Source organism: Mus caroli, chromosome 14 (assembly GCF_900094665.2).
Source record: "Mus caroli chromosome 14, CAROLI_EIJ_v1.1, whole genome shotgun sequence".
Lineage (NCBI taxonomy): Eukaryota > Metazoa > Chordata > Mammalia > Rodentia > Muridae > Mus > Mus caroli.
In genome coordinates this window covers 105,050,672-105,062,370 of record NC_034583.1, presented here as the reverse complement: position 1 = coordinate 105,062,370, position 11,699 = coordinate 105,050,672, and the positions used below count along the sequence as shown (strand labels likewise).

Sequence of the window (11,699 nt, the reverse complement as noted above, 5' to 3'; positions counted from 1 at the left end):
CTTAAAAAAAAAAGAAAATACCTTTCTTAAAAAAAAAATCCTGTATCTTTAGTTCTAGAGTTTCCTCTAAACCATGTTGCCAAGTCTTAAGTTTATCTCTCTGTTGTTCAGTCTCATGAATGTCTGCATCTTTTGTTCTAGCATCTTCTCCAGCTTCTATCCCCAACCTTCATGTGTTTCCCCTAACCCCTTTTCTAAGGCTCTTTTTTTTTTAAATCTAGGGCCCTGTCTTTTAAGAAGACATAGTAAATCAAGATACCTAATATGGTAATTGTTGTGGATAGTCTTGGGGCTAATTATATTTTATGTGAATTCCATTCTCCTGTTTGTGGCTGAGAACAAGAAATGAGTCAGCACTCAGGTGATTTCCTCTAAACCTGCTTCCCACCCCAATTTGTAAAATAAAGGAGAGCTGATGATTGGGCAGGTAAAAGGGAAGGTGGAGAGGAAGGTGGAAAGAGAAGGAGAAAATGGAAGAGGGAGAGGATGCAGAGGAAGAGGAAGAAGAAAAGTGGAGCACAGCACATGGCCTGGAGAAACCACAAGTTCTAAGGGGTCTCATAGATGTGGTAGATGGCAATGTAGTGGTAGATCTGCCCAATCTAGGCACACAGCATATTAACTGTGTTGTGTTTTCATTGCCGGGTATATTTGAGATGGAGATTTACCACAACGATAATTGACAAGGTGTCTATTTCCTTTAAATCCATCCCTGTCAAATGATTCAAAATATCATCCCATAAAACCCCAAAGGTGTTTATTGTGTTTCTTATCTTTAAGTAATATATATATATATGTATGTGTGTATTATTATATATTATATAAGTGATAATATATTATTGATAATATATCTTTATTATCAATTTATAACTCTTATTACCTGATCCAGAGCTTTTGTACCTTTGCCTTCCTCTGCTGTTTGATTCAGGACATTACAGTCCTCTCTGATTCTTTTATTTGCAGGGAGGTGCTAACTGTAGAAAGACCCAAAACATCTGCGTTACTGAGCTAGATCTCTGGTTTTGTTTGGGTTGAAGCCAGCAGCATGTGCACTGATCTTAGGCAGCAGTAGTACAAATAGTCAGAAGAGTGGGTCTGGCTGTCCTGTGTCCTGTTTAGATGTGGGGGATATGAGGAAGGGAGCATAGGAAGGTTCCCTCAGGCATAGATGCTCAAATCAGACCATTATGTCTGTGAGAAGATTACCCTGCATGCAGCAATATGCCAGGTTCCCTTGTCCCTCCCTAAGCTCAGGGAATCTGACACCAGCACTGCCCTATTCCCTGCCTGGGACTTGGGGAGAGAGCCTCTCAGCAACTGTCTCTGTAGACCCTTCAGACTCAGTCAGCTTTCAATCCACACACTGCCACAGTCTTAAATGGCAGCCCCAGCCCTTTATTTGGGGATAAGAGGTAGGAGGAACTTTTATCTCAGGTTAGTTGGGTTCTAAGCCCCATATTGGGCACCAATTTGTTGCAGTAATTTCCAACCCCAATAAGTGCTTATAAAAAACACACAACCCAATTATATTTATAAGTTATATGCCTAGATTGGGCAGATCTATGACTATCCTCACTTATTCCCTGCTATGAAACCTTTGCTACTTGTAGTTTTTCCTGGCCACATGCTTCTGCTCCATATTGGCTTTCTCCTCTCCCTTCTCCATCCTTTCTCTCTCTTTTCCTTCCTCCCACCTTTGAGACAGACAACCCCACCTTTCCCTTCCACTTTCCAATCACAGGCTGTAGACTTGATTTGACCAGATAGAATGGGAAGAAGGTTCAGTGAGATTACCTCAGTACCGGATCTACTTCTCATCAGGTGCAGTCCCTCTTGAGTAAGCAGAATGAACATCAAAAATACAAACAGCACCAAGACAACCCACAACAGGGATGCTTTGATTCTTTGGTAGTGAGCAAGACTGTAGACCACAAGGCAGAAATCCTAGAAATCATGATGGAACCAAGGTTCAGTGCACATAAAAAAAACCTCTCAAACTGAAGCCAGATGTGGTAGTGGTGCACATATTTCATNCCAGAGCCCAGGAGGCAGAGGCAGGGTGATCTCTGTGACTTGGAGGTCAGCATGATCTACATAGTGGGTTCTAGGACAGCTAGAGCTACATAGAGGAACCATGTCTCAAAACAACAAGCAAATGAATGAAACAGCAAACCAACATCCCCCCACCAAAACATTCAGACTGAGATTCTTAAACTCAAGCATTTTACCAATGAGTATTTTGAGATTCAGAGTAGCTCCTCCCCTCTTTGTGTCTCCGGAGAACAGGTGTAGCATCCATCCTCCAAAGAGCCCCACAGTATTCCCTGAAATTGCCCATTGCCATGCCCTCCTGAGGCTGATTATGGCTGCTCCACTGATGAGCTGTTTAAACATTCACTTATTGCTCCTTGGCAATGATGCTCTCCCTTCCCGTGTCACAGTTGTGCCAGGAGATGTGGTGCTTTGGGTTGTTCACCTACCTTTGTCCTTCCTTGTGGGTCCTTGGAGCAGTCCTTTTAGTGCCCTAAAAGCTTGGAGGCTTGAAGGCATTCTGAATGGGTCTGACAATATTTCATGGCCAGAGAAGAAATGTCCCAAGATCATTATGGACTGACAGATTATGCTGGGGAGGATGAAACAGAAGGCTTGGGGCAAGGTTTCAGGGGTTTACCAAGTCCTGGATGTTCCTAAAGTGTCCCAGAAGACAGAGCCTTTAGTCTCAGTACAAAGGAAGGGGATGGGGTGAGACCTGACACAGGCCAGGCAGGCAGTGAGGAAAGGTCCTATTTCCCAGGACTTGGTTGGGAGAGGGGGACCTTCCTGTGTACCTGAGGCCTGTAGATGCCCTAAGAGGAGCATGAGGAGCTCAGCATCTCAGCTTTTTACTTCTGCCCTAGATAATCCCCATACATCCACAGAGGGCACCGGAAAATACAAGGTGTAGGATACGGGATCCAGAAGAGCACTTTTGAAAGCAAACCAGCCTAATTAATGATGACACAAATAATACTGACCAGAGCTTTCAAACTCTCTGCTGGCATGTTCCAAAAGGACTGCCTGATGTGGAATCTATCTGCCAAAGCAAATTTTATCATTGAGCTCAGAGGTCTTTTTTTTTTTTTGAAGGCCAGGTATTAACCCAAATGATGGGTTTTCAGATGAGACTGCCTAGGCAGTGATGGCGCTTGTAAGAGCCTTAAAATGACACCTCTGTCCCTTTCACTAGGAACTAAACATGTCTGCATGTGCTTTGAGTGGGATGTGTACATCGTCATAGATTTTCTCTGAAACCTTTTGAGTGTATCCTCACTGTTTATGGATACATGTGTTACTATCTCACACAGTGCAAAGAAAGATGTTCTATTGGGCCCATCTTCCTACCAGCAACTTTATATTCTCACTGTGGAGTATGAATGTGGGGGCAAGGATTAGACCCCAAAGTCAAGGCCAAAGAGATTGTCAAATACTTGCATGCCAGCTTGCACCTGAGACTGCATGTGCCTTGCTTTTTGTGGTGTTGTGTTTCTAATTATTGAACTGCTGTGTGTGCACTTATAAAGACTCCTCCTGCACGAGTGTTAGTGGAGTCCACCCTGATTCCAGAGGGTTACACTCTGGCATTACCTTAATGTTAAATACTAAATACATGTTCATGTGCTTCCCAAACATACGTCCTCATCCTAGTTAACCAATTTTCATGACTCCCTCTGAGCACAGATGTTTGTTGTGAATTCTCTGGAAAGAGTTACAATGATACACATAGCTTTATAGTAATATATAATTAGATATAGCCTCCTGTTATTTGTGTGTATGAGCTATATAGGTATGTGATGTATATAACACATGCATATTGCACATATATGCACCATCTATTATTGACATGAATCAATTTTATGAAATCTTTGACTTGCCCATACAAAATATTCTTAGGCCCAGCAACCCAAAGAGAAGCAACATAGAACATTGACTGGCAAGAAGAAGGATGTTATACCCGTTCAAAAGAAAAATAAAGGAGTGTGTGAAGTTCAGGGTGAGGCCATTTAGTATCCTTTAATTCTTCATCTACAAGATTCCTCTATTGTCCTTTTTTTATTACACAGAAGAATGTTTTTTAGAGTAGTTGTTTTGAAGACCTCATAAATCTCAGCTTGTTTATTCAATTTCAAGGATTTTTTTTCTTTCTGAATTAGTCTTTACTGGCTATTGATCCAGGTATAAAGGTCAGGGAGACTGAATTCAGCTAGCTCACCAGAGAGATTGCATGTTCCTGCCTTAATGTGTTAACATAAATACAATCATATACAAATACGAAATGGTCAACTCACTTCTCTTGTGGCCAGCCTTGGGAAAGGTACTGGAGGGTGTTGCTCTGTAGGCATAATTTACTTGCAACCTACTTTTAATAAACTTTCTTTCTTTTTTTTTTTTTGATAATGCCAAAATTAAATTTTATTTCACATTGATAGAAATTGTGAAAAACATGACATTTTCCCACATTACAGCACACAAAGTCAATGGAATATTTCTTANACCAAATAAATCTTTACAGATAGAATAACTGAAGTAAATTTATGTTCTTCAAAGTAAAGCAAAATAGTAAATGATTGTTTGAAATTGTTTTAAATCCAGACATTTGGCTTCACTCTATCTAGGACACACCAAAATGATCTTCATATCAATTAGCACCCGTTTATAAAGATGCTTCTTGGTTGGTTGGAAAACAGCAAGAAAAGCAACCGTTCAGAAATAACCATAATTTTTGCAACATATTCAACTGTGTGGTAACAGTTATAAATATGGGATATATATATAGTTCTAACCAGTCCTTATATTAAATAATTTTCACCAGTATTTTGAACATGTTGATGATTTAAAATCAAATTATTATTTTAATATTTGTACAGGAGACTGATTATCAAAAGCTNCTTTACTTAAGATGAAAATTTCAAATTAATATGTTACCCAGATAAAAATAAAACAAAAGTCTGATTGCTCATCTTGAACAGTANTTGGTTTTAAGCATAACATGTACAGAAAATGTAAACTTAAAATCTGCTATAAGATGTTTAAGAAATTATATTTTGAAGCCAGTCACAAGTATTTCTAAATATGCTGAGATATTACTTCCCCTTTAAGTGTTTTACAGAAAAATAAAACCACAGATTTATTACCAGGACTGGAGAGTCTATAACTCTANAGTCTAAAGTTGGATTAAGGTGCAGTTATTTGAAATATATAAACTTAAGTAATGTTTGATTTCCTTTCATATTACCTAGATTGGAAATACTGTATGTCTGTGTTTCCTTTTTGTTTGTTTGTTTGTTTGTTTGTTTCCAAGACAGGGTTTCTCTGTGTAGCCTTGGCTGTCCTGGAACTCACTCTGTAGACCAGGCTATTGACAGAGATCTGCCTGCCTCTGCCTCCCCAGTGCTGGGATTAAAGACTTGCGCCACCACGCCCAGCTATGTCAGTGTTTCAAAATGTCAAAATAATATATATGACAGAGGCAATATTAGTTTTCTATGGAAAATCAAAAAAGAACTTTTTTTTCTTGAGGAGAAAAATCACATAGATGGGAAAAAAAGCCTGGTCTCCCAATAGAAGGGCCATTAATTGAAGAATGCAGTATTACTTTTTGACACTCAAAAGCATTATCCNTATTATTAGGGATAATGTAATACCATCTGATTCTTAGCTATTATAGTATCATCTATGTGAATACAAACATAAAAATACAGACACTGCATGGAGACTGAACAATTGTGGAGTAAAACTATAGTCTAACTCACAGAATTAAGAAGTCACTTACATCTTACCTGAACACATCTTCACNGAACATACTAGTAATTTTCAAATGATGTAATAAAACTGTTTGTGTTATCTTATTTTGCTGAATTTGAGACAAAGAATCTAGTTGCTTCACTTACCTACTGTAATACTTAGTATATTCTGAATTGTATAATACAAATATATGCATAGAAACTTAAAAGGATCATATATTTCCCATGAGGGTAACATCATTTAGTCTGTATCACTGGTATGTATTTGCAAAACATTTTAACACTGCACACATTAGAAGTTCTACGGTCAGTCATGGGAAGGGGTTTATACTCTACTACTGTGATGCTGGTGAACTTCTACTCAAGGCCTCTTAGTGATGTCAATCAATTGGAGGTAGAAGCTTATCAATGAAGTGCTTGACATCCATCATTTCCTGCTGACATGAGCTGTGCATCATGCCTTCATAGATTTTGAAGGTTACATTGGCTGGATTTATCAATGCTTTTAGTCTTTCAACAGTAAGAGAACCAAACATTTGGGGACCTAAAGGGTCACAATCTCCATGGCACTGGAGAACGGAAATATCTCCATTAGCACTGTTGATCGGCCCCTGTGAAAACGAAGCCCGAAGTGGAAGCCAGCAACTGAGTGCGGTGACACCAGCCAGTTTCTGCTGTGTGGTGAGAGCAGTGTATAAAGTCAAGGCGCCTCCCTGAGAAAATCCTCCCAAAATAATTCTGTTAGAAGGAATGCCATTCTTCACTTCTTGATCTATCAAGGCTTTTACAGTTTCTGCTGCCTGTTTAATTCCAGATTCATCTTCCTGGGAATCTGGTGAAAGTCCAACGATATCAAACCAAGAAGGCATAGCCATATTCATATTTAATGTGACTGGCATCACAGGGGCATGTGGACAGATGTATTTGATGTGGGGACTTTTGATACCTGCAAAAGGCTTCTGCCCATCCATGCCCAGTATCTCCCAATCCATGAAGGAAAATAACCGCAGCGGTGGCCTTCCAGGTGGCCGGCACAACGGCGGGCATCGGAGCGGACATGTTGTTGCCGCACATCCCTTTAATAAACTTTCAAACTCACCTCTTGGCCACCACCCACCAGTGGTAGTGGAAGAATAAAAGTTATAAGGATATGGGGGAAGTAGACCTGTTTAGCAATAGTTCTTTGGGGGCCAGTTTGATCTTCTTGGGCAGCAGTTCGGTCCCATTGCAAACATCAAATATGACTCAGCAGTATATGACTCTAGGCAGGTAGACACCAGGCAAGAAGCAACAGCTACAGTCCAGTCTTTCCAGCAAGCAGACAACAGGCAGCTGTAGTTCAATCCTGAAGAAACCGCCAGGCTTGCCAACCAGCCTGAGGTGAGGCCACAGAAGCTGCAAGCTGCTGCAGGAACCTCAGGAGAGATCTTGGGCCAGTTTCTTCTCTCAATGGGGGTGTTATCACAAGTTGAGCTCAACAACACTATGTAAGGTGAACCAATATATCCAAGTCATTATCAAAGAATAGTGAGGCAGAGAAAACCAAACCAAGGCTCAGTGTTCCTCCTCCACTGTCTGCAGGGTCATATTTATACTCATTTGTCATGGGTCCTTTCACATTTGCTATATCAAAACATCCTTCACCTGTGTCTGCTTCAGGAAAACATTATTTCACGTGTCTGTGCCAGAAAAACGTCATTTGACATAACTGATTTTCCAAAGAAACTAGAAGTTTCCACTTTATTGCTTTTTTCCCCGTCTTCCTTTATTACTGGCAGAAAACACCTAAAAACATCTTGTCTGTATTCACATCCATCACTCAACCCTACCTACAGGCTTTTAGTAAATAAGCTCTTGGAGAGATAAAGTTGATCCTGTCTTCATTCACGTACCATGTTTTGAGACATAAAGTCCTAATGGCTTTGTGTTTAAGGGTCTGGCCTGGGAGTTGATGCTAAGAGCTTGAGCTGCTGGCAATAAAGTTATTCTTCCAAATCTAGAGTCCCATCAAGAGTCAGAGACAGATATGTGCACCATTGCAAATGTCTACTGTGTGATACATTATTTCTTTGGATACTGCAAAAATGACTCACTGCAAGTTAACATTAGATTTCACTAGCACTTAAAAGATTCTCTGAAATCTAGCTCAGACCCCCAAACACCTGCCATCTACTTTTCCACATAGAAACAAATTTGGTGAAATCATACTATGTTATGAAGAAGGACATTGTTTTCTTAGGAGCACATAGAAGTCCTTGAATCAAAGGCTAGTCATGTCAGCACTTCCTTTATTGTTGTTGTTATCATTTAATCTTCCTTTACAGTCCAGCCTCTACTCACTCTCAGCCCACCCCCAGACTGTCCCCCAACCCATATATTCTCCCCTGTTGCCAAGATGTCCACACTCCCCACCCCACCAGGCCTCCCTACTTCTTGGGGCCTCATGTCTCAGGAGAGTGAGCTGTGTCTTCTCTCAGAGGCCAGACTAGGCAGTCCTCTCCTGTATGTGTCCGGTGCCTCATATCAGCCAGTGTATGCTGCATGGTTGGTGGCTCAGTGTCTGAGAGATTTAGGGGTTCCAGGTTAATTGAGACTGCTGGTCTTATGGGATCACTCTCCTCCATAGCTTCTTCCAGATTTTCCCTAATTCAACCACAGAGGTCCCTGGCTTTTATCTATTGGCTGGGTATAAGTATCTGTACCTGACTCTTTCAGGTGCTTTTTGAGGCTCTTGGAGGGCAGCCATACCAGACTCCTGTCTGTAAGCACACCCTTGCACCAGTAACAGTGTCAGGCTCTGGAGTCACCCCTCCCCCCAGTTGAATCCTAATCTCGGCCTGTCACTGGATCTCCTCTCCCTCAGGTTCTTCTCTATTTGTCCCTGCAGTTCCTCTAAACAGTAACAATTCTGGGATAGAGTTTGGATGGTGGGGTGGCAACCCCAACCTTCCACTTGATGCCCTCCCTGTCTTTCTACTGGAGGTAAACCTACAAGTTCCCTCTCCCCACTCTAGGGCATTTCATCTAAGGTCCTGAGCATCTCTCAGCTCCCAGGTCTCTGGTGCATTCTGGAGCCCCACCCCACCTCCTGAAGTTGCCTCTTTCCATTCTTTTTGTTGGCCCAAGAAGATCTTCAGTCTTGTTCTCCTGATCGTGTTTCCCCTTTCCCCTCCCTGTCCCCTTTCTCACCCAGATCCCTTCCTCCCTCTGCACCCGTGATTGCTTTCTTCTCCTTCCCAAATGGGATTAAGGCATCTTTACTTGGGTCATTGGGCTTGTTAACCTTGTTGAGTTCTGTGGATTGTATCCTGGGTATTTTGTACCTTTTTCGCTAATATCCACTTATCAGCAAGTACATACCATATGTGTTCTTTTGTGACTGAGTTATCTGACTCAGGATGATATTTTCTAGTTCCATCCATTTGCCTGTAAGATGTCCTCATTCTTAATAGCGGAGTAGTACTCCATTGTGTAAACAAACCACATTTTCTGTATCCATTCTTCCATTGTGGGACATCTGGGTTGTTTCTAGCTTCTGGCTATCACAAACAAGGCCACTATGAACATAGTGGAATACCTCTGTGGCATGGTGGAGCATCTTTTGGATATATACCCAAGAGTGGTATAGCTAGGTCTTCAGGTAGATCTACTGAGCAACCTCCAGATTTATTTCTAGAGTGGTTGTACAAGCTTGCAATTCCACCAGCAATGGAGGAGTATTCTTCTTTCTACACATCCTTGCCAGCATCTGCTGTCACCTGAATTTTTGATCTTAGCCATTCTGACTGGTGTGAGGTGGAATCTCAGGGTTGTTTTGAGTTGCATTTCCCTGATGATTAAGGATGTTGAACATTGTTTCAGGTGCTTCTCAGGCATTCGGTATTCCTCAGTTGAGAATTCTTTGTTTTGTGCTAAACCCCATTTTTAAATGGGGTTATTTGATTTTCTGGAGTCCGGTTTCTTGAGCTCTTTGTATATATTGGATATTAGTCCCCTATTGGGTTTAGGATTGATAAAGATCCTCTCCCAATCAATTGGTGGCTTTTTTGTCTTATTGACAGTGTCTTTTGTCTTACAGAAGCTTTGCAATTTTATGAGGTCCCATTTGTCCATTCTTGATCTTACAGCACAAGCCATTGCTGTTCTGTTCAGGAATTTTCCCCCTGTGCCCATATCTTTCAGGCTTTTCCACACTTTCTCCTCTATAAGTTTCAGAGTCTCAGGTTTTATTTGGAGTTTCTTGATCCACTTAGACTTAAGCTTTTTACAAGAAGATAAGAATGGATCAATTAGCATTCTTCTACAAGATAACCGCCAGTTGAGCCAGAACCATTGGTTGGAAATGCTTTCTTTTATCCACTGTATGGTTTTAGCTCCTTTGTTAAACATCAAGTGACCATAGGTGTGTGGGTTCATTTCTGGGTCTTCAATTCTATTCCAATTATCTGTCTGTCACTGTACCAGTACCATGCAGTTTTTATCACAATTGCTCTGTAGTACAGCTTGAGGTCAGGCATGGTGATTCCACCAGAGGTTCTTTTATTGTTGAGAATAGTTTTTGCTATCCTAGGTTTTTTGTTATTCCAGATGAATTTGCAAATTGCCCTTTCAAACTCACTGAAGAATTGAGTTGGTATTTTGATGAGGATTGCATTGACTCTGTAGATTGCTTTTGGCAAGATAGCCATTTTGACTATATTAATCCTGCCAATCCATGAGCATGGGAGATCTTTCCATCTTCTGAGATCTTTAATTTCCTTCGTCAGAACTTGAAGGTTTTTTTAAATTTTTTAATTATATTTATGTACAGAAAACTTAGTGTACATTTAACCCAATTTAGTGGCGAATTCTTTAGCCTTTGCTTTTTCCAGCTTGGCAATGCGAGCCACAGACTTAGGACCCAGGATGTTGCCTCCCCAGTGGCGATGGATCTCATCATATCTGTCATTATAATTGGTCCTAATATCTTCCACCAGCTTAGCCAGAGCACCCTTGTCTTCTGAGTTAGCCTGTGTGAAGGCAACAGTGGTGCATGTCTTCCTGTGGACCAGGCGCCCCAGCCTGGCCTTTCCCTTGATGATGCACTAGGGCACCCCCATCTTTTGACACAGGGCAGGCAGGAAAACCACCAGCACAATGGGGTCTATGTTATGGGCAATCACCACCAGCTGAGCCTTCTTGTTCTCCACCAAGGTGGTGACTGTATTGACTCCTGCTCGGAGGACAGGTGGTCTCTTAGTTGGGACATCGCCTTTGCCAGCAACTTTCTTCTCAGCACGGGCCAGTAGCCATTGTTTCTTCTCTTGCTTTCTCTCTGGCCTGTACTTGTGGGCAAGCTTAAGCAGCTGAGTAGCTGTCTAACTGTCCAGCACCTGGGTGAACTGGTTAATGGCAGGAGGGAATTTGAGCCACATGTAGAGAATGGCTCTTTGCCGTTGCAGCCTGATGTAGCGGGGCCATTTGACGAAGCGCGTTAAATCTCGTTTGGGCTGGATGTCCTGTCCAATGCCGAAGTTCTTGGGCCTCTTCTCGGACAGAGGGTTGACTACCTTCTTGGCCTCATGCTTCTTGATGACCGCAGGGGCCCGGGCCACCTTCTTCCCCTTGGCCTTCTTCCCTTTGGGCATCTTGCTCAGCTGTTAGAGAGGAGAACTTGAAGTTCTTATCATACAGATTTTTCACTTTGTTAGTTAGAGTCACCCCAAGGTATTTATATTATTTTTGACTATTGTGAAGGGTGTTGTTTCCCTAATTTCTTTCTCATTCTGCTTATCCTTTGTGTAGAGAAAGGCCATTGATTTGTTTGAGTTAATTTTATATCCAGCTACTGCACTGAAGCTGTTTATCAGGTTTAGGAGTTCTCTGGTGGAATTTTTAGGGTCACTTATATATACTATCATATCATCTGCAAAAAGTGAT

The 11,699-nt window shown here is 41.5% G+C and overlaps 1 protein-coding gene and 2 pseudogenes across 2 annotated transcripts in view; all 3 read right to left on the bottom strand.

Moving 5' to 3' along the window:
- Nucleotides 1-11,699, bottom strand: part of Gpc5 (glypican 5) — a 1,353,471-nt gene that overhangs the window by 758,426 nt on the left and 583,346 nt on the right. The window lies entirely within an intron of this gene.
- Nucleotides 6,097-6,854, bottom strand: LOC110309398 (annotated as a pseudogene).
- LOC110309399 lies at nucleotides 10,607-11,413 on the bottom strand (annotated as a pseudogene).